This window comes from Malus domestica, chromosome 11, assembly GCF_042453785.1.
Source record: "Malus domestica chromosome 11, GDT2T_hap1".
Lineage (NCBI taxonomy): Eukaryota > Viridiplantae > Streptophyta > Magnoliopsida > Rosales > Rosaceae > Malus > Malus domestica.
Genome location: NC_091671.1, coordinates 14633307 through 14651418, shown reverse-complemented (window position 1 = coordinate 14651418; position 18112 = coordinate 14633307). Strand labels below are relative to the sequence as shown.

Below are 18112 nucleotides of genomic sequence, written 5' to 3'. Positions count from 1 at the left end.
TCTCTTTACATTATCTGAGTACAAAAATGTCATTATAAATTAAGAATAAGAAGATAATTTAGGGTAAATCTTAAATATGTATAATAATTGATATATTATTTAGATGAGGACTGTAGTTATAATATTGAATGCCGCCTCATCCTCCTTCTATTATCATTGATTAAATCATTAAAGTGTGTAAAACTCCCCTCCATTATTATTGTTTGACTAAAAAGGACGTGTACAATCACTAGCTAGATTATGTTAGTGCACGCGTAACCGCTAACTTGTAAGTGGTGGTTGGTCAGTACACTCATTCACTAGTATCACATATACGGGAAATTTTTTATTGTAATCGGAACACGGGTAGTATATCACGTGTTTTTATATAAGTAGTGAAATTTTTTATTTTTTTAAGTTATTAATATTTTAGCACACATATCATACTATTTGTATGGTGACACGTGGTATACTACCTTGTATTTCGGTCACACTGAAAAATCTCTCCATATATACTTATTTTCTAATTTGGCAAATCAAAAGATGATACGCAAGTGACCCTTTACCACAATGGTATAAAGGTATTGAGTGTAGAGCAAAAAATAATCACAAGGCGACACGTCAATTTTTGGGCAAAAGAGGACAAAAATACCCTTGAGACATAACGGGTTCCCTACGTGCGAGCAGCTGGCAATCATTCCTCAATGAAGTCAAAAGTGCCAAAATAGGTAACAATTTAAAACCTATTTCATTCCATATATTTTCTACTTTATTATTTAGCTAATCAATTAGTTAAATAATTTATTCATTCCATAACTCCTAAAACATTCCTTCCAAAATCATGATAATTAGCTAATTAATGGGTTAATTGCATAATTAATCCCTTAATTGTCAATTAAGTCATCATTTTATCCAAAACCTACAACAAGGCCGGTCATCCTTCACCCTCAAAGAAATCAACCATGCCTTCTACCTTTTCTATCACATCTTTCCTTTTTATGATAATAATTAGCTAAGTTAATTAGGGAGTTATTTTGATTAATTAGCTAATTATTTCATAACTCCCAATTTGAAACAAATGAGTCCACAAACAAAGCTAGGTGGCCGGTCCTCTCTCACCCAAGGAGGCCGGCCACTCCCCTATAAAAAGTCTCACATTTTCTCCAAGAGAGGTCTCTCACACACTTGCAAAATTTCTAATACTCTCTAAACACTTTTCTCTCTAAATTCTAACTTTGGCATCGGAGATTTTTCGGCCAAAGCCCCCCCCATTCATTTTGAGCGCGTGAAGCTCTTGGCCTTGACCCTAAGGTGTTAATTGTTTTATAGGTACAATTTTGTCCAAGATCAAGGAGGAAGAAATTTGCATCCACATTGAGCTCTTGCATGATGGCGTGAGTTTAAACTCCGTCAATAACTAATCTAACATCTAATATAACAAAATTTATCGTTTGACAAAAAAAAAAAAAGATGATACAATCTTTTGTTTTTTAAAAGTCTAAGAAAAATTAAACAACATATGTACTATTATTTAGAACAATAAAACATGTGTTAAAATATTATTCGGCCAAATCTAAAATTCAAGTATACAAAGTATACACTAGTGAGTATGTAAGTATTATCCAAAGTTATTTGAAGAGTCTCAATTTTTAAAAGTAGTTTCAATGAAAATAAAATCACTCAATAGTTTAATAGATACATGCCCTTTATTCAAAGGGATCACCATTTTTGGATAAAAACACGGACTAGTTGTAGGGTCCATTCCATGTTGAATTTCGACGATCCGAACCGTCTATTTTGTAAGTCCCAATTTATAGATCATTCTTTCAAAAATTCAATTTAATCCACATGATGTAATTTCATTGTTTCTTGTAGAACAAAGTGTTCGTCAATTTCTTTGAACTCAAGTAGATGTCTCAAATATTTTCAACTTGGCTAATATTTTGCAAGGATGATCTACAAGGTTCAACTTGAAAAATAAATGGTTCGAATCGTTGAAGTTCGGTGTGCTGTGAGTCCCACAACTAATCCCCATTTGACATGAAAGTTGTATTTTAGTTAAGTTGGGAAATATATATATATATATATATATATATATATATATATATTTTAAGTTTGTTCGGTAGACCATGTTAAACTGTCTTTTAAATAGAGGTGTGTTCTATTTGTATTGGTGACCCTTATTTCTTTTTCAGCCAAGTAGTATAATGTAATGTGATTTGTTAAACTGTCTTTTATATGCATGACAATATATGATTAGACCTGGAAATTCATCAACTTTTATACGCGAAAATTTTAGCCCTCGACTTGGTCGTGAAAAGTATGGTCACTTCGTTGACTTGTAACTTGTAAGGTTAATGGGATCATATGCCAGTCCCAAAAAGAGAACAAATTGCCTTAGAAGGCCAAAATTTACTTTTAAGGATAATGATTACATGCCTCAACCTAAAATCTTGTTTTAATCAATGATCAACGAAGAGCATTCTCTACCTATAAAAGATAAGTATTTTATCTTATTTGGTTTACTTTATTGGCTAAATTTTTCTCTTGATCCTTGTGGTGAGACATTACTTATAAATTGATCCATGTGGTGAAAAAAGTGTTAATCTTAACCCTGTGGTGAAGTTCGTTATCAATCCTAGTCCAAATTGAAATTTCTGTCAAAATCTCATCCACATGTAGGGGTAAAAAAGTCATTCCATTCTTTTTGGTAATTCCACTTTTTTATGATCAACAAAAAAAAGAAGAAGAAATCCCTCCCCAATCCCTACCCTTGTCAGCTATAGCCACAACGACCACCCACCACCTTCTCCCACTCTCTCACATAACCCTAGCCATCCCGTCCACCACTGTTCTTCTTAACATGAAACTAAATTCAATGTTTGCATAATAACTTATATTCTAACCTAAACGCGGCGAGGTACTTTGTGATTTTTTAAATCTTGAATTTGGACTCTTGGCTCTCTTGAAATGAGAAAGTCTGATAATATGAACCTTGTAATTTTATTATAGCTCTAAAATTTTCAAAAATAAAAAAAATTATGTCGATATGGCGCTTTATGTTTGGTTGACGGAATCAATAAAAACAAAAATAACAATTTTATCCTACAAATGACAGAAGAATGAGGAAAAATTCAATTTGGACTATGATTAATAACGAATTTCACTGCAAGATTACAATTAATAGCTTTTTCACCACATGGTCTATTTAAAAGTAGGGTATCACCACAAGGATCACGAAAATAATTTGGCCTACTTTATTTAATAAATTGTGGTGATAAAAATATGATATACTAATATTAATTATATGTGATTTGTTGTGGGAGAAGTAGCATCCGAATTGCAACATTTCCAACAATCTTTAGAGTAGATTTTGGTTACTACTTCCGTCCACTGGCGAAGCCTCGGTAGAGAAGCGAAAACGCTTTTTCCACTGAATCGGTTGTAACCAGTAACACTAAAACCAATGTAAGAAGCTTATACAATAATTTGTAGCTTTTGCTGTCCGACAGATCGTTGTCGTTCCACGGGCAGTTTTCGGAGATGGCGACGCAGCAGCTTCGGAGGCCGAAAACGGTGCCGGACATGGCGTCGTTCAGGAACGCGGTGGGAACGACAGCGTCGTTGATGGAATTACGGCCGAAGCTGACGAAGCTGCTCCTCAACGTTACGATCCAGGGGAGCGTTGGGGCCATACAGGTCGTGATGTCGCCGGAACTGACGGTAGGAGATCTGGTCGCGGCAGCCGTGCGGCAATAGGGAAGGAAGGTCGTCGTCCAATCTTGCCTTCCGTCGAGCCGTCGTTGTTCGACCTCCATTACTCGCAGTTCAGCTTAGAAAGTAAGCGTTTATTGTCTTTTCGCCTTATAAAATCAACGTCCCCGATTTAATTTGGTATGCGATTGATTAACACGTTCCGGCGCGTATTGATTGTGGTAATTATCTGTGGGGCCAGGTTTGGCTAGGGAGGAGAAGCTGATGGAGTTGGGATCCAGGAACTTCTTTCTGTGCCCTAACGCAAAAGCCGTGGGCGGTGGAGGTAGCGGTGGAGCGACGGCGTCGTCCGCGTCATGTTCAAAAGAGGCGGAGAAAGTTTCAAGGAATGGGTTTGCGTGGCTGAAGTTCATGAATTTCATGTTGTAGTTGGGATTAATTAGTTTGGCCACAATTAATTAAATGTTAATTATTTGAAAATTGCATGTGGCGCGGGTGGAAAAAAATTCCCAAAATTCCCAAACCAAACAAAAAAAATACCGATCCCAAACCAAAAATGTCCCAAACCGATTTTCCCAAAATTTTGGTATTCCCAAACCGAAAAAATACCGAAATTTCGGTATGGGATTCGGGATTGCCTTTCTAATATTTCGGTATTCCCATACCGAACCAAAAATATATATTTTTAATTATTATATATATATATTGTTGATGCACAAAATCTGTGAGGACTTTGGTACAACAGAAAGTGTCAGGTTTTGTGACCTTCGCTTGGTTGCTTCGGTCACTAGTGAGGATAAGTATGTAAATGAATAGAGATAGAGAAGCAAACACAAGATATACGTGGTTCACCCAGATTGGCTACGTCCACGGAGTAGAGGAGTTCTCATTAATTGTGAAGGGTTTACACAAATACATAAGTTCAAGCTCTCATTTTGTGAGTTCTAGTGAATAGTTTAGTACAAAATGACATTAGAGATTATTGTGGGAGAATGATCCCTATTTATAGAAGAGAGTTTCTAGTTTTGTTCTGACATTGACACGTGTCGTGTTGTGATTGGCTTCTGATGTTGACACGTGTCGCGCTGTGATTGGCTTCTGATGTCGACACGTGTCGTATTGTGATTGGCCTCCTGGTTGAAGGGAAGCTCTTCTGGGTCTTTGACGGTATAACGTTGACCGGTGCTCAGTAGTTTCGGAATTGGTCAAGTATGGTACAAACAGTGCTCCCCTAAGTTCCCGAGTGACGGAAGCTCCTCGGTTGGGGACTTGCAAGATCCAAGCCACTGAGTAATCACGAAACTTCTAAGTACCGAAGTGTGGTATCATTTTCACGTGCCTTATCGGCCCTCGTGGTCTCTGAGTAGCCCAGCTTTTGAGAAAGGAAGCGCCTCTTCGATTTTTGAGATCGGCCCTCGTGGTCTCTGAGCAGCCCAGCTTTTGAGAAAGCAAATGCCTCTTCAATTTTTGAAGCTCCGTCGAGTGCAGATTTTTATAGAGGCTGGCATTAAGTTCCACAACACACTTGAATCTCCACCAGTAGAAGCTCCCTTCTTGCACTTCTAAGATCTTGATTTGTCTGACCTCTTCTCTCTTCAACATCTTTGAAAATGTCTGGCCCCTCCGACCGTCGTTTTGACTTGAACCTTGGAGAAGAGGCAGCCACGCCTTCTCCTGACAACATATGGCGCCCATCCTTCATATCCCCTACTGGTCCTCTTACCGTTGGGGATTATGTGATGAAGAATGATATGATCATTGCGGTGGTGGCCAGGAACCTTCTCACTCCCAAAGATAACAGACTACTTTCCAAACGGTATGATGAGTTGGCTGTTAAGGATTCTCTGGCTCTTAGTGTTCAGTGTGTAGCTTCTGTGTCTAATATAGCCCAACGCTTATTTGCTAGAACCCGTCAAGTTGAATCATTGGCGGCTGAAGTGATAAGTCTCAAACAGGAGATTAGAGGGCTCAAGCATGAGAATAAACAGTTGCACAGGCTCGCGCATGACTATGCTACAAACATGAAGAGGAAGCTTGACCAGATGCAGGAATCTGATGGTCAGACTTTACTTGATCATAAAAGGTTTGTGGGTTTGTTCCAAAGGCATTTATTGCCTTCGTCTTTTGGGGCTGTACCGCATAATGAAGCTCTAAATGATAAACCTCCAATGCCTCCTCCTTCTGGGGTTCTGTCCAGTACTGAGGCTTCGGATAACCACCCTCCGGTGCTTTCTCTTTCTGGGGCTCTACCGACTGCTGAGACTTCCCCTAAGCAACCTTTGTGAAGGCTCCCTTTTGTTTGTTTATTTTGACTCATGTATATGTACATATTTGGGGCTTATCAGAAATATTAATAAATAAGCTTTGCTTCATTTCAACGTATTGTGTTAAATACATCAAAGCCTTCTTCAGAAAGTTCTTTGAATTTTTTCTTTTGTTGAAACTTGTATTGTTGAAGCTTTGTGAGTGAAGCATGTAGTTTGAGGTAGTGTTCCCTTAATTTCCCGAGTGAGGAAAACTTCTCGGTTGGAGACTTGAAAAATCCAAGTCACTGAGTGGTTGTGAGACTTCCGAGTATCAAGGTGCAGTATCATATGGTGGGAGTCCCCCAAGTCTTCAGGCGAGGAGAGTTGCCGAATGAGGTGTCTTGCTTGTTACTAATTTGTCAAAGTAACGAATCCTTGTTTCGATGTCACACATTCGTATATGCCTTATCTAAAAATATTTCCAACTTTTGTGTGTTTGATGCTGCATGCTATTGACTAGACAAGATCAAGTGCAATTAGTAGCTTTTCTCTCTTTTTTATGAGTACCTGTGTCCTACCCAGCTCCCTTTTTTGTGTTATTCTTCTTTTTCATCTTTTCTTTGGTGGAATTGCTTTTCGTTTCCACTAATCAGCCTGAGTGGATGCAATATAACACCATTCTCTATAGCTCAGATCGCAAAGTCGTCTTCATGAAAGTTGTTCCTTATCTTGTGAACTACAACATATCCAAATTTGAGATCCATCGGAGTAGTACAACTCCAGAAATTCAGGTATTATGAGTAACTATTCATCAATTTTCTGTTAACCCGTCAGACTTGTTGTGAGCTTTGAAACTCCATTTGTTATTGTTCAGCTCAACATACTTTCTTCATCAAAGTTGTTCCTCACCTTGTCAGCTACAACATATCCAAATTTGAGATCCATCGGAGCAGTACAAATCCAGAAATTCAGGTATGATGAGTAACTGTTCATCATTTTTCTGTCAACCTGTCAGACTTGTTGTGAGCTTCGAAACTCCATTTTCTCTTGTTCAGATCAACATACTTTCTTCATCGAAGTTGTTCCTTATCATCTCTTTCATGGCATATAAAAAATTCAGAATGAACTAATGGTTAAATATTTCCAGATCTTCGAAACATCACAGAAGCTTTTAAATTTGAGGGAATCCGACTGTCGTGTTTGGAGCCTCAACACTTTAATTTCCGTCGCTCAAACAGAAACGATTCCTTCTTGAAAGTTGTTCATCTGCTCAAGAACTATAGGGTGTCCAAAATTCAGCTCCACTGGAGAAGAGCAAAGGTTGCAGAAATTTGATAGATGAAAGGAGGCGGAAGAGGAAGAGAGGGAAAGAGGTTGCTTGGGTTGGATTTCTAGTTAAACTTGGGATTTTGGCTTGTTTTTTGATTTATTATAATATGTTTGGAAACATATACATAATTGCTTGTTTGTTTATGACAGGGATGTTGTGGGTGTAGAACAAAACAAATGTTTGCGTTGACCCGTGTTTTTGTACAGGTTCGAGGGAATCTTGGTTTTAATCTTTTTACATTATCGGAGTACAAAAATGTCATTATAAATTAGAAATAAGAAGATAATTTAGGGTAAATCTCAAATATGTATAATAATTGATATATTATTTAGATGAGGAGTGTAGTTATAATATTTTTTTTTTTTGGTAAAAAGTGTAGTTATAATATTGAATGCCGCCTCATCCTCCTTCTATTATCATTAATTAAGTGCTTGTTTGGATATGCTTTTAAAATGACTGAAAGCGCTTTTAGTGAAAATGTTTTTGGAATCAATTCTTAGTAAAAATGCAAGTAAATTTTGGAAAAGCACTTTAAGTGCTTTTGGAACCAAAAAATATTTTCTCTAAAAGCGATTTTAGTCATTTTAAAAGCACATCCAAACGAGCTCTAAATCATTAAAGTGTGTAAAACTCCCCTCCATTATTATTGTTTGACTAAAAAGGATGTGTATAATCACTAGCTAGATTCTGGCAGGGCACGCGTAACCGCTAACTTGTAAGTGGTGATTGGTCAGTTTAATCATTCACTAGTATCACATATACAGGAAATTTTTTATTATAATCGGAATACAAGTAGTATGTCACGTGTTTTTATATAAGAATGTGTAAAAATTTTATTTTTTTAAGTTGTTAACATTTTAGCACACATATCCCACTATTTGTATGGTGACACGTGGTGTACTACCTCGTATTTCGGTCACACTGAATTTTTTTTTCCATGTATACTCATTTTCTAATTTGGCAAATCAAAAGATGATACGCAAGTGACCATTTACCATAGTGGTAGAAAGGTATTGAGCTCTTGCATGATGGTGTGAGTTAAAACTCTGTCAGTAGCTAATCTAACATCTAATATAACAAAATCTATCATTTGACCAAAAAAAAAAAAACTAATGAAAATGGCTTGAAAACTTTGAGTTTTAACGATAAGGACAAAATAAAGGGTAAAGTGAATAGTACCAGGATTGACTTTTTAGTGTAAAAATGTGGTTTTTCGTTAAAGTGAACAGTAACGGGAGCTTTTCATTAAAATTCCCCCAAAAAAAAGGATGATACAATCTTTTGTTTTTAAAAAGTCTAAGAAAAATTAAACAACATATATACTATTATTTAGAACAATAAAACATGTGTTAAAATATTATTCAGCCAAATCTAAAATGCAAGTATGCACTAGTGAGTATCTAAGTATTATCCAAAGTTATTTGAAGACTCAATTTTTAAAAGTAGTTTCAATGAAAATAAAATCACTCCATAGTTTATTAGATACATGCCCTTTATTCAAAGGGATCACCATTTTTTGATAAAAACGTGGACTAGTTGTAGGGTCCATTTCATGTTGAATTTCAACGATTCGAACCGTCTATTTTGTAAGTCCCAATTCATGGATCATTCTTGCAAAAATTCAATTTAATCCACATGATGCAATTTCATTGTTTCTTATAGAACAAATTGTTCGTCAATTTCTTTGAACTCAAGTAGATGTCTCAAATATTTTCAACATAGCTAATATTTTGCAAGGATATCTACAAGGTTGAACTTGAAAAATAAATTGTTCGAATCGTTGAAGTTCGATGTATTGTGAGTCTCACAATTAATTTCCATTTGACATGAACGTTGTATTTTAGTTAAGTTGGGAAAAATATATTTTTTTTAAGTTTGTTCAGTAGACCATGTTAAACTGTCTTTTAAATAGAGGTGAGTTCTATTTGTATTGGTGACCCTTATTTCTTTTTCAGACAAGTAGTATAATGTAATGTGATATACTAAAATGTATTTTTATACGCATGACAATATATGATCAGACCTGGCAATTCATCAACTTTTATACGCGAATATTTCAGCCCTCCACTTGGTCGTGAAAAGTATGGTCACTTCGTTGACTTGAAACTTGTAAGGTTAATGGGATCATATGCCGGTCCCAAGAAATCTACTCGGACAGTAATTACATGTTTCAACCTAAAATCTTGTTCTAATCAAAGATCGACAAAGAGCGTTCTCTACCTATAAAAGATAAGTATTTTATCTTATTTGGTTTACTTTATTGGCTAACTTTTTCTTTTGATCCTTGTGGTAAAACACTACTTTTAAATCAATCCATGTGGTAAAAAAAGTGTTAATCTTAACCCTGTGGTGAAGTTCGTTATCAATCGTAGTCCAAATTGAAATTTCTATCAAAATCTCATCCATATGCAGAGGTAATTCCAGTCTTTTTTCTTTTCCTTTTGGTAATTCCACTTTTTTATGATCAACAAAAAAAAGAAGAAGAAATCCATCCCCAATCCCTCCCCTTGTCAGCCATAGCCACAACGACCACACCACCTTCTCCCACTCTCTCACATAACCCTAGCCATACCGTCCACCACTGTTCTTCTTAACACGAAACTAAATTCAATGTTTGCATAATAACTTATATTCTAACCTAAATGCGGCGAGGTACTTTATGTTTTTTAAATCTTGAATTTTGACTCTTGGCTCTCTTGAAATGAGAAAGTCTGATAATATATATCTTGTAATTTTATTGTTTATTTATTCTTTTATTGTAGCTTTAAAAGTTTTAAAAATAAAAAAATTTATGTCGATATGGCGCTTTATGTTTGGTTGATGGAATCAATAAAAACAAAAATAACAATTTTATCCTACAAATGACAAAAGAATGAGGAAAAATTCAATTTGGACTATGATTAATAATGAATTTCACAACAAGATTACAATTAAGAGCTTTTTCACCACATGGGTCTATTTAAAAGTAGGGTATCACCACAAGGATAGCGAAAAAAATTTGGCCTACTTTATTTAATAAATTGTTTTGATAAAAATATGATATACTAATATTAATTATATGTGATTTGTTGTAGGAGAAGTAGCATCTTAATCGCCAACGTTTCCAACAATCTTAAGAGTAGATTTTGGTTGCTACTTCTGCCCAGTGGCAAAGCCAGGAATTGTCTGATAAAGAAGCGAAAACGCTCTTTCCACTGAATTGGTTGTAACCAGTAACACTAAAACCAATGTAAGAAGCTTATACAATAATTTGTAGCTTTTGCACTTCCCAGTCTTTAAATTATTTTTTTCTAATATATGGGAAATAATATTCATAGTGTCATTTTCTACCTTTCAATCCTTTGTTTTTTTTCTTTCTAGCATTTGCATTTGCATTTACATTCAGTAAAGTAATTAAAAGTAAGTGACATAAACAAGAGAATGAAGACAAAAAGAAAAAATAAAGGTAGTAAAAATTGTTGATGATGTTATCTTTTATGTGTGATAACTAGTTAATGTGATAATCATACATGATGAGATGGCAATCATACGTGATGAGAAGACCAATTACCTTTGGATTGTTGACCCAAAAGAATATGTACAATGAAACATAAACGTGACATCTCCAAGGTAAGAAGCATCTAGGAAAATGATCTTTCCATAAGGGCCATCATCAAATCTTTGGTCGTGATCATTTTTTATGGAATAGGATCCCCTCCGGATCCTCTTTGTGAGAATCTGGAAGATCAATGGATCTATCCGTTTATTGTACATCGTACGGTTAAAAATTATTTTGAATTTTTAATTTAAAATTGAATATAAACAGTACTTAACGAAACTAACTACACGATATACGATAAACAAACATGATTAATTGATTTCCGAATCCCCACAAAGAGGAGGATCCTCGTCCATTTTTTATGATTGAGTATTAGGGTGTAGTACTTAATAGGCCGGGCTCATTAGGTCCAACGGCAGTTTTGATGGATCACAACAAATACAAAACCAATTTAGGCAAAAAAATCAAAAGCAAAAGACGATTATGTTTTCTTTGCAATATTAACGCCCCTCATCTTCTAGATTTCCTCCTAATCGGAGAAGATAGGCAACCAAATCTCCTCTGTAAGTCGTCGATTTCAGGACTTCGAATACTTGCTCATCAGAATTTTGTGGCTTTCTGATTCTTTCCCAGTACTCTTCACGCACAAACTTTTTTCAGGACTTCAATTTATTAAGTGATATTATTGTTAATAGTCTATTTATACAAACTTTTTCCAGTCTTTGACTGTACTCATGGTTAAACGAACTTGGGATCAAAAGTTTTTTTTTTTTTTTTTTTTTTTTTTTTTTTTTTAAGTAGACAAACTTATTCTACTTCGTAAAGGTAATTTATGAGCTATTGAAAAATGATAGGTTCTGTTCAATATTTTGAAAAACTGGATGCTTGTTACAGTTGTAGAGAATGCAAATGTCATCTTAATTAGTGCTTAATATTTTGGTTAAAGAGCTTTAATGTGGGGGTTGCAAATTTTTAATTAGTTCATGCCAATTAAGTATATTGATTAATATTATTTTTCAAGTGAATATTATATTCATGTATTTTGTGAGTATGTATTGAATGAGAATTACAATATGTTATGACATGAGATTATATTCTAACGTTATTTCATTACTATGAATTTGTGGGGTGTTTATGGTTAACATGCTATAATATTTATGAGATATCTGTTTAATACTTGCAAATTTTTATTTTTATTTCTTCAAGTTGTGGGGGTGGAGAGCCCCTTCACGGGAAAGGTTTTTTTTGCAGATGGTGACATACTAGAAAAATGTGGGGTACATCTCAGCACTAGGCATTGGAAAAGTTATATTCTGGGTATGAAAATAAAACACATAAAGAGGTAATCTTGATTAATGACTGATGTGTGACATGAAGGTTGAAGAGTTAAGGCTAATTAAGTGGCCTAAACATGTTTGAGATTTTCAATTATTTAAGGGAAAGACCATTGTGTATCTCCCCTTACGAAAGAGGTCAAGTTTATCTAAGTCTTGTGTATTGATAGCCTAGCTATGATAGCTTGAGCTAAACATAAATTTATTTACCATATGGATATGCACTTGATATAATTAATTCGAATCTTCCCTCTTTCTTATTTTCACTGATCTTTATGGCTGCTATATTGTTTTCCACAATGTCAATACAAGTTAATTAAGAAACAATATTGACATATAAATTTTATAGCATCTTTAAATTGTGGGGGTCTCTCCATCTCAATTTTTCTTGGAGGAACTAATTAGATGTTTTGACCGTGTGATTATGAATATTATAAATGAGCTTTGCTATACATCTTTTAGATGTAATCACTAATGAGTTTGTTCAAGTAAATTTCTGGACATCATTCAAAATTGTGGGGGTTGGAGGAGAACCCAATATACTGGATAAATTTTGACATACTTGAAATTTTGTTCATGGCATTAGATTTATCTTGAATACGTTAGAAACTAATTTTGTTCTCACAAAGTTTGGTAAGAAAATTAAGTGTGGCCACTATGATACTAACACTCAGTTGGTGAGATGCAAAGGATTTAGGCAGGTGTACCGAAAAGTTCTCATCGACCATTGCAGAGGCATATTTTGAATGCTAAATATTTTGAGGTACTATATGGTTTATATTGATTAGAAATGGATGGTAATTTTTATTAAACAGCTTATGGTAATGTTATACGTGTAATTGCCATATTATGTTGAGATGTCATGCTTGGGAGAGATATCTTAAATAGATATGAGTTCACTTTGGATTGGAACATGAATTGTTGGAAAAGATATTTATTTGAGGCTTAACAACCTCATTTTATATGGAAGAGACCAACTTTGTTTGAGTCTATTATTGTGATATCCCTTTGTGGAATAGACCAATTTATTTGGTTTGGGATATCCCACTATTTGTGGAAGAGATAAACCGGTTCATCATCTGTGATATCATATAGCTATAAGAGCGTAAGCTAAATGACTTATGCATATGTATTTAATATAATTATTTTGAGGTCAAAATTGGATCTAGGACATCCTTTGACAAATCCACTAAAGCTAAATGCTAGTGATGATTACATCGAGGGGGATGAGACTTGTGCCTATAACATCGATCAAGAGTGATGGTAACCCAACCTATGTGAATGGAGATCCTATGAAGTAGGTTTATATGGGTAAGAACAAGTCACTTGTTCATTGGGCATGCATTATCAATTTATGTCAATAGCTTTGTTGAGCGTCCATGGTGTAGATAGTGCAACTACTGCAGCGTGTGTTATGTTCTTAATGAATACCATAGCCTATATATAGGTGGTGTGCTTGACTGCAGTGCATACTTAATGGATTCACCCATTTCAGTGTAGGAGTGAGGCCGCTTCCTATGAGCTTGGGTAGGTTATCTAGAGCACTTATGAATATCCAGGTGGACACATGGCCTATTCACGCCAACCCACTAGAACATGCTCAATTCCGAGGATTCAATGTGGATGGTCAATCCCATGATTCATGCAAAGAAATATTGGTTCATAGAAAATTTAATTTTCACCAAATTTATGTGAGTTAAGACTAGCTCGTCCTAAGGTTGGTTCATTGTCCAAAAGACACCAGTTCTAATGTGTTGGATTCTCACTTTCCTTTGGTATTTCCTTGTCCTCTTTAAACTTGTGTTACTCAAATTCCTTTTAATGGTTCGATTTGTATTTTGAAATATGTGGGGGATTATTAGAATTTTATCAATGTATTTCAAAATACAAACCAATACTCATTGTGACAATTCATTTTCCTTCAAATCCATTTATTTATTGACTTAAAATTCTAGCCAATAATGTTGGCATTATTCTCGAGAATTGGGACGTTGGTGTTATACTACTATGTCTAATATTGTTAGTTAGCCAATTGGTCTTGTGCAGCTTACCATGTCCTAATGTCAGTTTTCTTTCTAAAATAAAAACTGATACTTCCATTATATTCTAGGGAGTTTTAACAAAACACTTCCAGTATTGTTCACTTTTAATAAAAAATCACATTTATACTTTTTCCTGGTACTATTCACTATACCTTTAAAAAGGATTTTTCATTAAAAATGAAGTATTTTTTGACTTTTCGTTAGTTTTCCTTATATTCTAACGTTGGGGTAACAACGTTACACTTTTATAATATAATAATACTCTTTGAATCAATTCTCCTTTATTGACCAACATCTCTTTGGGATAGTTCTATTATATACTTGGTTATCTCTCTACTAGAAAAATGGAAAAAAGACATTCATCTCTTCTTCTTTTCTTCTTCTATCTTTTTGATTCACCATTCTTGAAAGCATTATTATATTCTTCACTCCCTCCATACCAAAGGAAATAAGCAAGTTGTTCACTTGATCCATGTATTGTGAGTGCTTACAAGGATCATATGTTGTTGGATCCTGAAGGGTAGGACGTCATAACCAGCTACATTGAGACATTATCTTAGAGGGACAAAATCTACTCTTAAGGACAATGACTACACACCTCAACCTAAAATCTTGTTCTAATCAAGGATCGACGAAGAGCGTTCTCTACCTACAAAAGATAAGTCTTTTATCTTATTTGGTTTATTTTATTTAATATATTGTGGTGATAAAAATATGATATACTAATATTAATTATATGTGATTTGTTGTAGGAGAAGTAACATCCGAATCGTTAACATTTCCAACACCCCGCACAATGCACACAAAAGAAGGCACACAACAAATCAAAGAATCCACTAAAGAATAAGACTTTCACAAGTCTCAACTTGACAAATACTTACTAGACTTAAGCCTTACCAAATACTTTTGTTGTGCAGTACTCCGTCTTCCTTTGCACTCCTTCGGATGATCACGTCACACACAATGTCCATCTCATGAGCAAATAGATGCACACAACTTGGTCACGAAGAATGATAACGTATGAATGTGAATTCAAGGTTTCTAAAGCTTTCATAAAGTTGCTTTCAAAACCTAGCAAACGTTAAGCCTCTCCGTTTTTTCTAAAAGATGAAATAGTGTGTATTAGGGTTATGCAAAAGGTGAAGAGAGAGTTCTTTGTAGGGAATTCAACTCGTAATTTCTAGGCAATATCAAAACTGATTTCCTTTAAAAGTAACCTAAAATAAAAAAAAAAGTCATAAATTCCTATATTAACTAAATGATTTGATCTCACTTTTAAAATTGTTAACACTCAAAATTGGAAGGTCAACAAAGACTAGTACGGTTAACCCTTGATGGACTAAGGATAAAGACTTTGAGTAATGGACAACAAGGTGTAAGTGGGGTACGTCCACTGTTGTGCTATGTATACATATTTTATATGGGTTACAAGAAGTGCTCGGTAATATTGTAATATTTCCTCTTCTTTCTTGCTTTGACCCCTTATAAAAGGTACGCGTCCTCTTATTAATGCTTCTAATGAGCTTCCAAAAGCCCTAGGCTTGCAAGTACTTCATCACCCTAGCATTCAAAGAACTAGATTTGTAGCATTCCTCTAATAATACAACTGTTTCTAATTCTCCCATCAATTTGGGATGTTCTCGGCCTTTTTTTATCTATTGTATCTGGTGCTGGCGATGCTTCAATGAGATGAGCGATCCCACGAAATGCTCGGCCATCACCTTGATCTCATCTTCTCGTTTTCTCCGTCTGTTAGTCCTTTTGAGGCATTGGACAAAGCTTTCTCTTTCATTCTTTTGCTTGTCGTGATATTGGGAGTGTATATGTCTACTCGTCATGAGATGTGCTTCTCAAATATGGCAGCAATTTGTTAACGCTCAAAATTGAGAGGTAAAACAAGACCAATACAGTTAACCCTTGGACTTGGGATAAAGACTTCTAAGTAATTGACAACAAGGTCTAAATGGTTCACCCTCAAAGCTGAGCTACACCAACTGTAGTGCCTTGTATATGAGTTACAAAGAAGTGCTATAGTGTAATATTTCCTCTTCTTTCTTGGTCTGACCCCTTATAAGAGGAACTCGTCCTTCTTATAGAGGCCTCCAATGAGTCCCAAAAGTCTTGGGCTCTCAAGTATTTCACCACTGTAGAATTAAATGAACTAGATATGTAGCCTTGCCTTGTTGGCTGGTCCTTCCTTACTCAGTTGACACACCTACTCAGGGCCAGTTGCAAACTTTTCTGGGCAAACGCATACTGAGCACTTTGCTCAGTCTTGAGAAGCTGAGGAGACACCGACCCGAGCGTTTTGTTTGAAAACTGTTATGTCCCTTCATAAGCTTCTACTCTCGCTAATGGCCAACACGCGACCTAGATTCGATGTCAGGGTAAGCCTGTCTCTAGGGCTTCATGGTATAAAGTTGTCAATTTGTCAACTTTCTTCAAGTGGTCGGAAAGTAGTTTCTTGATAGGTGTTGGGCTTCTTTATTGATAGTCAATCCAAACCGATAAGCGGTTGCCTATAGCGTGTTAGGTTTTTCTAGCCCATGATAAGTTGTCCTAAGTCTATAAGGAATTATAGTCTTAAAGGATTAAATTGTTTTCCCAATTGGAGTTGTTTTCCCAATTGGAGTTAGTTTCTCAATTGGAGTAGGATTCATAACTAGATTCCAATTAGAATTAAATTAATAATCCTTATCGAAGAAGACCTTTATTATGTCTATATAAAGGGGCTATTGTACTAATTTTGAATTTGAGGGAGCAAAACAATAAATTGTATACCACTCAAGGGATTAGAGTGAGAGAATATTGTAAAGTGTGTGCGAGAGAAAAGAAAAGATATAGTGTATTTCTTGTTCTTGTTCTTTCATAATTTTCGTCAAGTCCTAGTTCTAGAGATTTGGCAAGATTATTGGTTGTACTCATTATTGATATAGTGAAAGATTGTTGTTGCTATCCCGTGGACGTAGGCACATAATGCCGAACCACGTAAATTTTTGGTGTTATTTATCTTGGTTATCTGTTTTTTTCGATTTCCAGAGTTTGTTCTATTTTTCCCATTCTTAAACACGATATTCTCAACATAGCGGTTTAACCTCCTTCCCTTGGTTCTAATGACTGGCTTATAAGCCTACTGAATTGGTCTTCTTTTCCTTCTTTGGACCTTCTCAGGCATGTATTATTCTAGGGGTCTAAAAGGATCATGCGTTAACAAAAATAATTCAGTCAGTAATTGTATTCCTAAATGAATGCACATGGATATTATTCATGCAGTCCACGAGATATTATCATCAAGTTGTGTTAACTAAGTAATCAGAGACGAGACTTATAACTAAGGACTAAATGAAAATGAAGACGAACGATTATAGACACATATTGAAGACAATCTACTAAAGATGCTAACTAAAAAGGCTTGCACTTTGAACTTATTAATTACTTTTGTTCTCAATGCATATTAATGAGTTACATTAGAGATTTTCGGAAATTTCCTCAAATGCACTCAAGTTCGCTTTATCTCCCAATATTTAAATAAAATGAAACATTGTTCGAAAAACCAAACGACTGCGGATCAAGTATGAGACAAGTTGTTTTCTTTGCCATGAATGATGAAGAAAACTAAATCACAATTACATAAAGAAACAAAAAAATATGAGATTTGAAATCATTTAAAAATATTAGTGATATACATTTGAAATTTAGTTGAGTGATCGGATCGGGGATCCCTTCGTTAATGCGCATCTTTGTAACATAATTCGGATTAATTTCCTATTAGAGCCACATAAGATCCTTTTCAAATCCTGCAACTCCGTGATTAGATTTTATTTAATTACTCCTTCTGATTTGGGCTTCGGCCCGCTTTAAACCAAAGCCTAGGCCCAAACTTCGATGAGAAGAAGTCTTCAAAAAACCTAGCGGCAATTCCTTTATAA

The 18112-nt window shown here is 35.1% G+C and overlaps 1 pseudogene; it reads left to right on the top strand.

The window, feature by feature from the left end:
• Positions 1 to 3028: 3028 nt before the first annotated feature.
• On the top strand, positions 3029 to 4173 carry LOC103448079 (uncharacterized protein At4g22758-like; annotated as a pseudogene).
• The last annotated feature ends 13939 nt before the right edge of the window (positions 4174 to 18112 follow it).